Below are 16,260 nucleotides of genomic sequence, written 5' to 3'. Positions count from 1 at the left end.
CCCCCCCCGGAATCCCCAGGCCGCGGCAGCACCAAGGCCACCCCCAAGCCACCCGAGCGGACACCGGTCGGCGAGCCGACCCAGACACCCGGAACACCCCCGCCCCAGCCCCGGCCCACACCCCCGAGCCCAAGGCCGCAGAACGAGGCCCAGCGGGCCCCCACAGCGCCCCACCGGTCCCCAGCCCCCATCCCCCCACGACCCCCCCGCACCCCACCCAAACCCGCCATCCACCACGACCCAGGCCCCACCACCCCCGACCCCCAAACCCCCGAACACACCCCGACCCCCAGCACCCAACCCCCCACCCACCCACCCATACCTCCACCCCCCCCCAAACAAGCCGCCCCCCCCCCCGACGGCCGCCACCCCCCCCGCGAACCCGGCCCCCCGCGAGAACCCCCCACCCCCCCCCGGAAACCGGCACCGGGCAGCAGCGCAGAGAGGGAAGATGTGCCCACCCCACCCCACCTCCAGCCGCGCGAGATTTGCACAGCGGCGGGAGGGGGGAAGCAGAGGAGGAAGCACCAGGGGAGAAGGCGGAACACCAGAACACCGAGCCCGGTGGGGAGATGCCCCGGTCGTCACGCCAGAGTACTAGTGACACCTAACCCTGTTACTGAGTCCGCCAGCTCGCCGACTGGCGAGCTCTACCCTTACACCGTGAATGTGGCCCCACCCAGTGTATATACAAATGTGTGCGTGTGGTGCATTAAAATTGGGAGCAGGTGAGTCGGAGCAGAGGGAAAAAATTTCCCCTACTCCGACACACCCGTATCCCCCCCAAAAAAATGAATATGTATGTGTGGTGCATTAAAAAAGGGAATGGAGGGACAAAGTGGTGGGGCAGGGACACAAATGGGGGGGACCACAGCGCTGCCAGGCACTGCAGTCCATCCCCTCTGATGGCTCCCCGCCCCAACTCACCCCTCCCTCTTGGACGTGAGGTGCATTAAAATTGGAGGGGAGTTGAAGGGTGAAGACGGTGTTTCCACCCTTCCCCACCCCACCAAGAAATGTGTTGTGTGCCCTATGTGTATATTTACAAAGTGTATAGTGCAAGCTAGTGAAGTGAGTAAGAGGAGCGACCAGCGGGGCCTCACCCAACCCGGCGGGTGTAGGTGGCACGCCCGCCCCCCAGCACCCCCACCCCCACCCGCCCCCCACCTCATCCACCCGGCACCACAATGGGTGGACAGCCAGCGCAGCAGGGCTACCGGACAGCCCACCGGCCACCGGAGCCCGCCCGGGGCGCCAGGAGTTATACCGGAGTGGGGCAGGCCCCAAACCCTCGCCCGGCCCCCGGAGCCCGACGCCCGGGCTGGGGAGGGAGCCCCAGGCCCAGGGAGAGGGAGGGGGAGGGGCCGCAGGGCAGACAGGGAAGGGGGGGGGGGGGGGGAGCGGGGAGAAGACGACAAGAAGGCGAAAGGGCGGCTGCAGGGCAGGAGGGGGGGGGGGGGAGGAGGAGGGGGGGCGACAAGGGAAAAGGGACCGGGAGGCAGAGGAGGATGGGCGGGAGGAGGCGAGGAGGGAGAGGCGACGGGGGGGAGGAAGGGGGAGGGGAGAGGGAACCACGGGGCACACCGGAGGCCCACCAACCCCGAACCGCGCCGCCGGGCACGGAGCAGCGGACCGCGCCGGGACGGCACCGCCCCGGGCACCAGGGGAAGCACCCCAACACCGCACCCCACAGGGGGCCCAGGGAGCGGCCAAGACGCAACCGCCACCGAGCAGACAACGGGGGGGGGGGGGGCAGAACCACCCCCGCCCGACCACAGGGGACGGCGTCAAGAAAATTGACTAATTAGCATGCAACACCAAGTGTTGATGCTTAGTGCCCACTAGAAATAGATCTTAAGGAGTTATTGAGTATAGTGTCGTATAGTGTGGTATGCTCGAGCCCACTAGCAGCAACTAGGTTCCTGACTATATAAAAATAAAAACAATCAGATACAAAATACCAAATACAGAAGCAGCGAAAACAGAAGTTGTAACGATGTGGTGGCTCTCGTTAACAGGCAGAATCTTGGCAGGATTAAGTTGCCAAATTGAGATTAAAATATTCTATGTACATAGACCATATTTGTTTAAATCTTGATACTTGATTTTTATCAACAAACTTAATACCCCAGTGACCCCTAGTGGCCGGAGGAAACCTCTACATCCCCCCCAGTCCGGAAGCTTATCGATATATAGGTAGACGGACTCAGCCACGAAGCCAACGGCCACTCTCAGGCTCATAGCGCCTGGGCGGCCTCCTCACACGACACGGACGAGGGGTAGGGGGTGACAAAGGTGGCGACCGTGAAGGCGGGGTCGTGGCAGCCGGAGCCGCATCAACAGCGACAGGATCCCCACGGGGCACGAGGCCCATGGGAGGTCCATCACTAGGCGCAGACACGTCCACATCCGAGGCCGAGTCGCGGGGCACATCGTTCGGCAGGCGAGGGTTCACCCGGGACACCAAAGGGCCCGTAAGCACCTGGGCAGGGGGCAGTGGCAACGAACCCGACGGAGGCTGCCCAATGCAGGGGACAGCCGGTGTGGAAGCGACGGTTGCGCAAAGTCAGGCGCCCAGACCCGTCGACCTTGACACGGTACTGATCGTGGCCCAGCGACTCCACCACCACACCAGACCTGTCCCACTTATGAGGGCTTGGACCCAGCTGATTCTGGATGAACACTGTCTTGCCGAGCGCCAGCGGGCGGAGAGGCCTCGAATGAGCCCTCAGCGATTCAGTAGTACGGGACAAGCGGGTCCGGAGAGCGTCCTCCTTGGCCGCCCAAGCCTGGCGCCATATAGGACGGATGTGCGGGCTAGAGAACTTCTCCAGCCTGTTGATGAAAGAGAGTGAGTCCCTAAGAGGGCGACCAAAGATAATCTGAGCCGGGGAGAGGTTGCAGTCAGGATCAGGGGTGTTATGCAACTGCAACATGGCACGCAGAAAGCGGTCATTGTCGAGGGTGCCAGTAGGGTCGGTGTTAGAAACAAGGAGGCGCTTAGCAGTCTTCACAGCGACCTCAGCTCTCCCATTCGACTGCGGGAAGCCGACCGAGGACACACGATGCCTGATGCACCATAAGCGGAAGAAGTTCTCAATGTGGCTCGCCATGAACTCAGGACCACCATCGCTCGAAAGCTCCTCAGGCACCCCAAAGGTAGCGAAGAAAGAACGGAGGTGCCGAACCAGACCAGCCGAGCCACCTAGATCTGTGCCCGCCGTAGAGCTCAGAACCTCCACCCAGCCCGAGAGCCGATCCCCAACGACCAAGTAGTGGCGCTCGCCATAGTCAAAGAAGTCGGCGAACACAGCCTCGAACGGGGTGGACGGCGGTGACGATGGCTGAGGCGGTGTGGCTGCCTGCGAAGGGGCATTGCGGTTGCAGTCAACACAGCCGTACCTGGTGGCGTGTATCTTCTTGGCCATCCCAGGCCAGTAGACTATAGCACGAGCACGCTGCTCCATCCCAGAAACGCCCTGGTGAGCAGCGTGGAGATGCTGAAGGACCCTACCACGGAGGGATGGAGGAACAACGACGCGGTCGTGATACAGCAGGACACCATCCTGCGCATAGATTGATTCACAGACTGGGGACAAGCCCGCCAGGGCAGGGTCACTTGCATCAATCCTACCCTCGTTCTCGATGAGGTGCAGGACCCGGGCGAAGCACGCATCCGCTGCAGTTTCCTGTGCGAGGAGGGACCACGAAATGGCACCGAGATCCTGTGCATCCTCACGGATGGAGGCCATTAGTGCTGACTCCACCACATCAGGCACACTGCACAACTTCACCGGTGGCTCATTCACCGGTGCAGAGGGAGACGGATGCCTCGAGGCAGCATCAGCGGCGTGGTTACTCTTGCCAGGCAGGTGCACAATGTCAAAGCGCCATGGGAGGGTGCGTTGTTTAAGTCTGAATAGGCGAGAGTTAGTAATTTCATCCACCGTGCTATCGCCGAAGATCTTAACCAGGGGCTTATGGTCGGTAACCACAACAAGGTTGTCACAACCCTGTGTGAAATACTTTGTTTGCTCAAGGCCCCAGGCCACAGCAAGGGTCTCACCTTCGATGGCAGCATAGCGCTGCTCCGCCGAAGACAAGAAACGAGAGCCAGCCAGGGTGATCCTCCAACCCCTCGAGCAACAATCGGGCACACCAGAGGCGCAATCGCAATGCTGTTGGAGCAGGAAGTAACCAATACCACACCTGGACCAGTCTGGGCGGAGGCAGGTGCGTTTCCGCACGTCGTAGATCTCCACGCCCTCACGGATGGCTCCAATAATGGATAGCTTGGATGCCTGGAACGCTTCCTCCAATTCAGAAGACCAGGAGAACTTGCATCGGGGGCTGAGGAACTGCTTGAATGGCGCCATCGTGTCACGCAACTGCGCATAGTTGGCCACCTGATTGACAAGGCCAAACCAACTTCTGATGTCAGTTGTAGCCACTGGGGAGGGAAAGTCCCTTATTGCATCCAAGTACTTGGGGAGTGGTTCGATGGAGGTGTCAGAGACTCTGAACCCAGCAAAATCAACACATTTCTCTGCAAATTGGAACTTGTCAGCATTCAACACAATCCCTGACCGACCGACACGTGCGAGAAAGTCAATGGTCCTCCACCAGTGCTGTTCGAGGTCAGTGTCGTAGTGGACAGTGTCGTTCACACAGCGCTCCTTGCGCTCGAAGTCAGAGAGGACAGCATCAAAACGACGGTTGTATCCATCCCCCGATGACAGAAAGCCTTGAGGTGCCCTCGTGTAACGCCAGCGGCCAAAGGGCGTGATAAAGGTCGTCAGGTGACGATCAGACTCACGAAGGGGCACACTATGGTAGCCATTCCAGGCATCATTCATGGACTTCCAGGTGCCTTTCGGGATGCGACGCGCAAGGTGGAATGGGGATTCAGTAGCGAAGATCTCGCGTTGGCAGAACTTGTTGAGAGGGGAGAGGTCCACCGTCCTGCGGGGGGAGCCGTCATGCTTCCGAGTGACGACCATACGATGGCACCAAGTCACAGGATCGCCGTAAGGAACACGTTCAATGACGCCAAGGGCTTCGTCCCGCAGGAGGTCATCGTAGACCTGTTGCTGCCAGTGCAGAGGTATGGTGGCGGCGGTGTGGCAAGCCTTTGGCGTAGCCGCCGGGTCCACATGAATTTCGATGGGTGGCCCATCAATACATGGCAAAGGCCGGTGAGGGCAGGTGTTGAAAGTAGATGAGGCGTATCTGTCGAGGAGCCAGGCCTTCATCCGACCATTATTTTCCGGTGTACAAGGGAATGGCAGCTCCGTAGGACGTGGTGGAGGGGCTGTACGCTGGGGACAGGAAGAGTATAGCGGGGACCGTATGGACCTTTACAGCCACCATTAAAGGACCGTATAGCATTGAAAGGCGGCGGCGCGACCCTCGCATCAGGGGCGTCAGGACCCTGAACGCCACTGGTTCCTACCCCGTTGTCGCCCGACGGGAAGCCAACAGGTAAGAGTCTGAGGTTGAGCAGCGAATCATTAGAGAGGTACATGGCACGGACGGAGTTGCTCACATACTTCATGCAGCGGCAGGATGTCACCGCTACATCACCACGACCGGGGTACAAGTCATCGCGAGAGAATCCACAGGCGAGAAATTCCTCTAGAGACCAAAGATCCGATTGCGCGCCAGTGTCAGCGATGGCGGATACGTTACCCGGTTGACCGGGCCCCGGCACCCGTCGCCGCCTCCCTGTCCAACTGGCCTGTCGATCGAGATGGCGACGGACACGCGGGGGTGGTCCCGTAGCTTGGCGCGTCTCATTTCACCTTTAGTAAAGATGTGGTGCTCGAGTCTGATAGGTGCGGGTTTGTGGACATCGCTGTGTGTAGTCGAAGCACGGCGTCGGGCCCTACGACATCGCGTGGGTTCGGCTCTGGACTGAATCGATGAAACCATAGAGATTGGTTCCGATTCCATGCTGGCCTGATGACCCTCTGTCATCTGCGGCAGCTGCCGCTTTTTGCGTCGTCGGGCCCGATAGCACTCGACGCAGATCTGGTGGGGCTTGGTGTTCCACCCCCGAGGCCCTTCAGTGAAAACCCGAAATAGGCTTTTACAGTCAGGGCACGTCGCCTGTCTGGTCCTGTCTGCTGGGGGCGGGGCAGCGTCCATACGTGGATCTCTCTTTTGGCTGCGAAATGACGACATCGCTGAGAGGGTGGGTGACGGGAGAGCATCACGAGCCATTTCTCTGCTTTCGACTAGTGCAATCACATCATTCACCGGCTTACGCAGGACATCAGATATACCCAGAGTGGCACGGCGTATGTCCGAGTCATAGATGCCATTGATCAAAACATCGCGGATGATGTGGTCAGTAAAGTCCACATCCCTCCCACACTTGCACACTGTAGCGTAGGCGCATGTCTCCGCTTTCCCCCTCACTCTGGCAGCGAAGGCTCGGAACGTTTCATCACATTCCTGGTGCAACTGAAGCAGCTCGGTACGTAGCACACAAGTAGCCACTGGGATGACAGCAAGTGAGCGCATAGCGGCGATGAGATCTGGTAAAGGCCTGGAAGCAGCATCGGGATCGGCTTTCAATAGGCTGTCACCTAAGTTGGGCCCGGCACACTGAAACAGTTGGAAAGGGGCCTGTGCATCCCCTATGCCCGAGCCAGCGCGGAAGACTTCCCAGCGACGAGTGAACACATTCCATTCCTCTATGGATACACCAATGTCTACTGTGGGTCGGGCAAGTTTTGGGCCTTGGAAAGTCGGTTCCTGAGCTGACGCCTGGGCAGGTGGGTTCTGATGCACAAAGCCATGGTTCGCCAACAGAGCAATGGCGAGGGCCTTAGACACATCGGCAGTGCTGAAAGCGCAGCTAGGGAGGCAGCATTCAACGATGACCATGCTCCTTCATGAAGAAACACACTCCTCAATGTCAATTATCATTTATTGACAGCGATGAAGGAGCCCTGCAGAGGCACAAACATATAATGGCTCATAAACTTAGACAAAACAGGTGGACAACATTAAGAATTACCACCTAACTGATAATCATGCATTAAACATGTAGACTTACATGAATAACGTCAGCAGCTTAATGAAACACAAGATTGGCAGCACTGTAACAACATGTCCTGTCTTCAGCATAACAAAATGGAGAACTGCTGCCGCGAGGCAGTACAACAAACTTAATACCCCAGTGACCCCTAGTGGCCGGAGGAAACCTCTACAATTGTTGTGCTTGTGAGTGTGGATGGTTTTCGTCTCTGTGTGCCCTGCGATTGGCTGGCAACCAGTCCAGGGTGTCCCCCGCCTACTGCCCAGAGCCAGCTGAGATAGGCGCCAGCACCCCCCGCGACCCTTGTGAGGAATAAGCGGTCAAGAAAATGGATGGATGGAAGTTATTGTTGTTTTCCGCCTCTCGTCCCAGGCACATATCCACATGCACAGCCGTGGTCTCCGAGCAGGAAGTATGGTGTTAAATTAGGGCCAAAAGTTTTGTACTTGACAAAATAAAACTTGAAAATGAATATTGTTGTGTTGATCTTGAATTTCACAAAATATAAAAAGGTATTCAAAATAAAAAATAAGCATGTGAAAAGTTTTTTCGGGTCAAAATTAATTTTGATTCACTTCGGTCCTACCTTTGAATAAATTATTTATTTTCATTTTTTGCTTCCATATTGTAACAACTATGGCCTCTAGGCCCACTCCACCCTCTAACTTTTTTTTTTAAGTTTGCTTCTTCTAAAGCAAATTCTCTGCAGCTGCATAAATATTCCACTGCCCAGACAGGATCTAAACTTGGTTAGCTCTGCAGGTGGTCACCCAACCACCAACAAAACTCTTTTGAAGCCGCTGACCAGGTGACAAAGGAATTTATGCGTCTGCCGAAGGAGTGTATTCAAGCCCGTCTTCTTGGAGCCCGAACAAATGGCTCCAATGATTTGGAATACACAAATGACCGATCAAAGGAATGTTCATGACTTCTTATCAATCACAAAGGGTATTCTGGCGCCTCGCCCTTCCTGGAACGTCTAGATGGAGCAACAGCACCGCCAAGTGGTGAAACTTGGAACTATCCTTAGTGACAATTCACATAAGTAACCGCATTTTACACATTTATACCATGATAATTCTTGACAGACAACTGAACTACGAATGATTCATGTTATATCTTTGTGTGTATGAACATCCTATTTCATTTGTACTCTATAAAGAATGAAAGATAATCAATATCTCTCAGTTCAGTCAGATGAGACAAGTAGAAGTTACCTCACAAGTTAGTTTATGATGCATTAATTACGATGTGTGTTAAACGGGTTGTGTGGGAAAACTGATTTGCCAGACTGACCAAATTTAATGCCAAATTATTAATCTCTTTAATAATTTTTTCTTAAAGTCTGCCCGAGCGAGCAGAAGGGTGTGCCACCACCCACTGAAGCCCCGCCCAAAGACTTTAAAAGGATGAGGGGACCTCTCTCTTGCCTCTTCCTGCTCTTCCGCCTCTTCCCTCTGGCTTCCAAGCCTCTTCCAAAAACTCTCTTGCACGACCTGCAAGTGCCCCAGCCTGCTCGAACTCTTTGTTCCAAGAAACTTGCCAACCACGTGGCCCTTTTCTTTTCTGGCAGCAACCGTTGCCGAGAGCGGACCCTCGCTCCACGCCACGCCAAAGCAGGTGCAAACTGCAACGCTGACTAAAGACTCTTTTGCTTTTTTTGTTTTTTTGTTCCACCATCGGTGCTTGCCCGCCCGACCTTCGCGGCCCTGGGGTACACTTGCAACGTACCGCCGGACTCAAGGTTGTGCACCTAAGCCGCGCACCTCACCTGCTACTCGGTGGCGCCCCGCCGCGGTGCCAGCTCACCTCCAACGGCTGGCCTTCCCCGTACGCAGGCGCGTACGGACCGAGCTGCAACACCTGAACTCGGACAGCTGCCCGGCAGAACCAACCTTGCCAAATCGCCGACCAATCAAGGGACGAGCCGCGCAACTACGTCAGGCCCCTGAGCGGCTTCCCCGTGCTCACCTGTGGAATAAACCCTTTTTTTTTTTTTCTTGCCTTTTTGGAACGAACATTGACTATTTTTCCCCCTTTTTTCCAAGACCTTTCTGCTTATTCGACGCAAACGATTCTCGTAAGTGTGCGTTTGATTTCTAGCTCGGCGTATCCACTGTGTGCCACTTACGTTTGAAACATATCACAAATCTGGCAGGTCAAATTTCTCTTTTCCCTGTTTCTTTATTCATTCGCATTCCTTCCTTATTTTCATTCACTTTATTTTGTTTCTTTTCTTCTGACGGTAGAATAGTTAGATAGGCAGTGTGTTGATTCTGTAGTGTAGCAATCGTGAATAAATGCATGTTTTTATGAACTCTATTCCGCCTAAGTCATCTGTGTTTCCGAGTGGATTATTATTCTTTTGTTAGTACAACGAACCACTGAATATCGAGTGTGGCGACTTTAGATTATAAATGACTGATGAAAGAAGGATTTTGGTCGTTGTTTGCTCCTGTTAACCCAAAGCAAAACCAACGTGGTGCCCCAGAGGTTATCGAGGTAAATATAATTTACCTCTGTAACGTCCAGATTATTAATTCGTCCAAAAGACGACCCAATTATCGCTACAATATATATTTTTGACATTTGAGGTCTTATTTTTTTCAGTTGCATGTTTTTTTCTTTTCAGATTCAGATCTTATTTTTTTGGGTTTCAACACATTTTTTCAGTTTCAAAACTTTTTTTTTCACTTTCAAATCGTTTTTCACTTTCAGATGGGTTTTTTTCAGTTTCAAGTCTTTTTTTTTTTTTTTTTTTTCAGTTTCGGACTTTTGGTTCGGTTTGCTCGGGTTCCTTGGTGGTTGGCTCGGGGTCGAACAGACGAGACAAGGAGTCAGGCTTGGTATTCTGGGACCCCGGCCTGTAAGACAGAACAAAGTTAAATCTGTTGAAGAACAAAGACCACCTGGCTTGACGTGGGTTCAGTCTTTTTGCTTTACGGATATATTCTAGGTTTTTGTAGTCCGTCCAAACCACACAAGGGTGTTTTAGCCAATGCCTCCACTCCTCCAGGGCCATTTTGACTGCCAGTAGCTCACGGTCTCCAATGTCGTAGTTCCTCTCTGCTGGTGAAAGTTTCCGAGACAGGAAGGCCTTAGGCTGGAGCCTGCTGTCTCTCTTTGAGCGTTGGGAGAGAACCGCTCCTACTCCATTATTGGAGGCATCCACCTCCACCACAAATTGCCTCTTTGGATCAGGAACCAGGAGGATTGGAGCCGTGGTGAATCGAGTCTTGAGGAGATGAAAGGCCGACTCCGCCGGAGACCACCGGAACGGAACCCGGGGCGATGTCAGCCCATGGAGAGGTGCCGCTATGGCGCTGTAGTTCCTGATGAATCGCCTATAAAGGTTAGCAAAGCCGAGGAACTGTGAACCTTTCTGCGGCTATCAGGTGTAGGCCACTCGACCACCGCCCTGATTTTAGCCGGATCCATTAGCATGGTACCAGGGGTTATGATGAAGCCCAAAAAAGATACAGTGTCGGCATGGAACTCACTCTTTTCTGCTTTGACATACAACTGGTTCTCCAACAGCCGCTGGAGAACCTGACGCACATGACAAACATGAGTGTCCAAATCAGGGGAATAGATTAAGATGTCATCCAAGTAAACATATACAAAAATGTTCAGGAAGTCTCTGAGAACATCATTAATCATCTCCTGGAAAACAGCGGGTGCATTAGTTAGGCCAAAGGCCATAACAAGGTACTCATAATGTCCTCGAGGCGTGTTAAAACCGGTTTTCCATTCATCCCCTTCTTTGATCTGAACAAGGTGATATGCATTTCTCAGGTCTAATTTAGTGAAGATTCTAGCCTGCTGAAGCTGATCAAATGCTGATGACATTAATGGAAGAGGATACTGGTTCTTGACAGTGATGTCATTAAGTGGCCCATAGTCAATACATGGTCTGAGACCACCATCCTTTTTTGCCACGAAAAAGAAGCCTGCCCCTGCAGGAGAGGAAGAGGGACAAATGAGACTACTGAAACTCAAACAGAATTCGCCTCTCCCTCCCACTGCTCGTTGAATCAGTGGGTGCTGGTGTCTGTGGATCTCACTTTGTTTTATCTATCCTTCCCTCCTTCCTCTCTTTAGTTTTTCCTCTGGTCACTTGAGACCTCCTCAATTTGCTGGAAATTTGAGGTTTCTGGGGTTGGTATAAGACTCTGGTTTTGTAATCACGCAGGAGGTGTTTGGTTGGTGCTGGATTTCACTTTGATGGACTGGATGTACTGGTTTCTATGGATCTCACTCTGCCTCATCAATCCTTCCCACCTTCCTCTCTTTCCTCTGGTCTCGAGATCTCGTTAATTTGTTGGAATTTAGAGGTGTAACGATTATCAGCCGGTTGCAACTTTTTGCAACCTCAGTTGCAAAGGAACTCCACTCCTGTGTCCTGGACATGCCACCGTGGGGGGTGGGGAGGACAAGAACATCCCCCACAAACAGCGACACATGTTCTGACTGACACGCGCACACGCACACACTCACAAGTCAGAACAGTAAAAGCCTTCTTAGAAACTTAACGTTCTTATTTTGCAACAGAACAATGAATTATGAAATGTTTGCCATTTGTGAAATGTTGACTCCATGAAATGTCATGAAAATGTTCCATTGCAGTGGCAGATTCTCCGCTAAACTTTCATGTGAATGCAAGTTTCAACAGTGTAAGCTAGGTAACATTTCATTGGAGGTATTCAATTGTACATGTTGCATTGATTGAATTCTGACCTTAGAATCTCAACAAACATGGGATCCAGATTCAATCTGATTAGTCTCTACCCAAAACCCTCTCCAAGCTGGTAACTTTCCACTTTGGTCTTACCGGACCCCTGGTGTGGAGGCCGCCGCCCTCCCAATTTAAAAGCACGCTCCCTGCTTGCATCTTTCTCTTTTGGCTCCACATTTTCGCTGCTTCTCTTTCCTGGTCTCCTGCCCCCCCCACTCTCCATCGGGCACGGCTGCCAGACAGAGGGCTAGCCGAGCTAGCTTAACCTCCAGCACACGGCAATGCACGGAAGCCATCACGTGTAGCGACAGGCGCGGCGAAACACGCTGCTTTTGGTCCCTGCACAGGCTCAACGGATGGTGCTTTTTCAGGCACCCTGACCCCGGGTTTTCACCGGATGCGGTTGCGGTGCGGTTGCGGTGCGGTGCATCTTGACTGCGTGCTCCGGACGGGTCAATTTTTTTGTCAATCCACACCGGCTCCGCACAGCTGCGGTCCGGCAGCTCCGTCGCCGCCCACTTCCCAACGTGTCTCGCGGGACCGCGCGCGCGCGATCATGTGGCATTTCACAACGACAAACATGCAGAAAGTCTGTGCTCAACAGAGAAGCAGAAAGAGAGGTGGACTTCTTTTGATTTAACCTTTTCTTCTTCTTCTGCTATGAGATTCCATGCAGCATCCTTTTTTTTGTTGTCCTTGTAAAGTATATTAATAACGAGAGTGCGGGTCCACTCTTTATTTCTGTCTTCCGCGTCCGGCTGCCGCTCAGTACAGCAAGCGAGACGGGCACAACAAGCAATCGCGAACATCAAACTCACAATACATTACAGTCCTTATAAAAAGGATGTGCCGTGTCATATATTATTTTGTGGTTTTCCACCTCCAATATAAACCTCTCCTCGTCCATGTTCGCTGGTGTCTAAACCGTGAATGAGCACATGGCCCGGCGACGCCCACGTCACGTTTTGCTGAAAAACTTGCGAAATAGGAGCTGGCGAGTGTTTTATTCTGAAAGGTAACCGGAAATTTATTTTGAAACTGCCTCGGTCTTCCTGTCCCGCTCGATGTGTTTTGTGCTAGCTTGCCATTTGCCGGAGGCCTACCGCTGCGGCGTCCGGCAAAAATAGAAAATAGGTCTATCCTTGCGGAAGGCTTGCGGCACGCCGCAGGCCTTCCGCAGTCGACACGCAACGCACCCGCAAGCGGTGTAAACTGCACCATTCGAATGAATGGAATCTAATTGCTTGCGTCGCCGGACCGCACCGCAACCGCACCGCAACCGCAACCGGTGAAAACCCGGGGTCAGGCCTCAACCAAGAGGGCCTCTTCCCAGCCAGCAGGTTGACCCCGTGACGCTCAGTTGGCCAGCCGGACGACCTGTCTCTCCCTCTCCTGAACTGAACCTTCTCCATTCTATCTTCAAACGGGCTTGGCGAGTCTCCATCCAGGGTCCTGCTTCTCAGACCAACCCCATCTGAAAGTGCAACTTTGCAGGCCTTCGCCAGATTACAAATTGGTGGAAACTAAGTTGATTGTGGGTCCCATGTTGGTTTGATTTAAGAAATCCATCACCTTGGTTAAGACCGTTTCTTTTTTCTTCTTTTCTTCTCCTTTGATTTTTATTATTTTAGTTCTCGTTTTATTTCCTATCATAGTAGTTAGTTTTGCTTCTTTAAGTTCTAAGTAGATTTCCCCACTAGGTTAGAGAATAAACGTGCACAAAACTCAAAACCTGTTTTTACTTTGTGTGTGTTTCATCAATTTATAGTGACCTCTAAGCTGAAGAAAGAACTCACAAAATTGTAGTAAGGGCACAACCTTCATTTTAATGACTGATTCAACGAGGTTCTCATCTGTTATCCTGATAAAATGATCAAAAAGAGATGTGGTGCTCCACAGGCAAGCTCAACTTAATTTAAACATTAAGTTTGAGTCTCCTTCAATTAGTGAGCCAATTGATTATTAATTTAATAATTAACAATTATTGATTTAATAATTAATTGGACCGATTTCCCTTACAGAGGCTTCTGGGGTTGGCGTAAGACTTTGATTTTGTAACCATGGGGAAGGCAGGAAGTGTTTGGTCGGTGCTGGATTTCACTTTGATTTATCTTTCTTTTCTCTTTATTTTTTCTGACCTTTTCTCTGGTCTCCTGACCATTTGAACCTCACGACTCTGGCAAGACTCTGAAGTACCTGGTTAAGGTGAAGGGTAATGGGATTTTTATAAGGTTTTAGGTGAATTAATGAGTATAAATTTATATGTATTTGCACGTACGCGCACACACGCACGCAAACTCACGCACACAAACGCACACACGCGCACACACGCACACAAACGCACAAAAAAAAAAGAGCAATGTTGATAAGACGTTGAATCGGTAAGACTACCGAATGAACAATTCTGAGCTCTAAAAAAAAAGAAAAAAAGAAAAAGTAGTAGTATTTATCCATCCATCCATTTTCTTGACCGCTTATTCCTCACAAGGGTCGGTAAAGTGCCATATTTGTGAAGTAACAAGAGACAATTTTAAATTAAAAACCCAAAACATAAATATTGTCATGAATTCACGTATTCATGGAGGTTCAACAATTGGGTTTTATTAACAGACTCGGGAGGCAACAACTGTAGAACTCACTCAGGGATATTACAGTGTATTACAGATATTAAAGTGTGGCTATACTGCCGTAAATAAGGGTGATACTCATTTCCAAGACCGCTAGCACCTCCTGGTGGAGATCCGTAGGATAAATCTTTTAAATCACACCACAAATATATAAACGTAAATGCATTTGATTTGAAATTATATAAAAATAATACACGTTATCATTCAAAAGATTGTACTTAAGGGGGGTACCATAGGATTGTATCCAGTAAGATTCATTCAAATCTGATATTAAATTGCAAAATAAAGGTTCTATTTGAGTTAAGTGCGGGTGGACAGGAGGAATGGTGTCATCAGCAACCTTCACCATGTGACAGTTAGGGTGTGAGGTCCTGCATACATTGATGTAAAGAAATAATGGGCAACTGGTGGTCCATAAATTGTGGCCCCTTGATTAATTTGGGGATTTTATTTATTTATTATTATTTTTTGGGTGGGGGGAAGGGGTATTATAAACATGTTTCCTCTTCTACTACTACTACCACTACTACTCGGCACCCCATTTTTTCATCCATCCATCCATTTTCTTGACCGCTTATTCCTCACAAGGTTCACGGGGGGTGCTGGCGCCTATCTCACCTGGCTCTGGGCAGTAGCCAGGGGACACCCTGGACTGGTTGCCAGCCAATCGCAGAGCACACAGAGACGAACAACCATCCACACTCACAAGCACACCTCGGGACAATTCGGCGCGCCCAATTAACCTGCCATGCATGTCTTTGGAATGTGGGAGGAGACTGGAGTACCCGGAGAAGACCCACGCAGGCACGGGGAGAACATGCAAACTCCACCCAGGAATGGCCGAAGCCTGGACTCGAACCGGAGTCCTCAGAACTGTGAGGCGACGTGCTAACCAGTCAACCACCGTGCCGACTTAGTACTAGTAGTAGTAGTAGTAATAATAATAATAATAATAATAATTATTATTATTATTATTATTATTATTATTATTATTATTATTATTATTATTATTATTATTATTATTTTATTGTCCTTAGCTATTTAGCTTTTCAATATGACTAACAACTGTTAAACTCAAAAATCCATTTAACACACTTCTGATCTACAAATCCAACCGATCAGGTGCTTTCCTTTCTCGAGTAGGGTAATGACGTTCGGGAGCAACATCTGCCTTTTCTACTGTCGCACTAGGTTCAGTTACTGGTGCACTCTCTTCTACAAATTTCTCTGAACTCGGAACAACAGTATGGCTGACTGACTTTGTCGCGGGTGAAGAGTCATTAAGGTTCAGGTCGACATTTTTCAACATTGTCGTCACAGTCCATAGTCACAGGCAACGCAGGAGTGGTTGGAGACGCTCTTGCAAGTTGGTCCACATGGCGGCGCCAAACACCATCAGTTGTCTGAACTGTGTTGGAGACAGGTCCGGTTTGGGCAATAATAGTAGCAGGAATCCACTCACTTCTGCCTTGATAATTCCTAGCGAGCAGTGGCGTGCACAGACATTTTCGGGGGCAAGTGCTCTGGGGAAAAAAAGGGGCACTTTTTGCGCAAATGGAATAATAGTAAATAAATAGACCAATTAGTAACCAAACAGCCCAAGGGCCTGAGAATGAATAACACTGACAGTTGTCATTACAAGAAGGTAAAAGGGTATTTCTCACAGGTAAGTGACAATTCCAAATTTTCCACAATGCAACTCAATTAAAATGCTTCGACCACCGAGGATGTATTGGATTCCTTTTGAATGTGATTAGTGACTACTAGCCAGTGGCGGGCAGTGAGTTTTTGGAGTGGACATGCTGAAGTGTCACAAAAATTTGGGGGTATTTTTATTGTTAATAATACAAAGT

This window comes from Festucalex cinctus, chromosome 13 (genome assembly GCF_051991245.1).
Source record: "Festucalex cinctus isolate MCC-2025b chromosome 13, RoL_Fcin_1.0, whole genome shotgun sequence".
In the NCBI taxonomy this organism is placed as follows: domain Eukaryota; kingdom Metazoa; phylum Chordata; class Actinopteri; order Syngnathiformes; family Syngnathidae; genus Festucalex; species Festucalex cinctus.
This window is presented reverse-complemented; position numbering follows the sequence as displayed.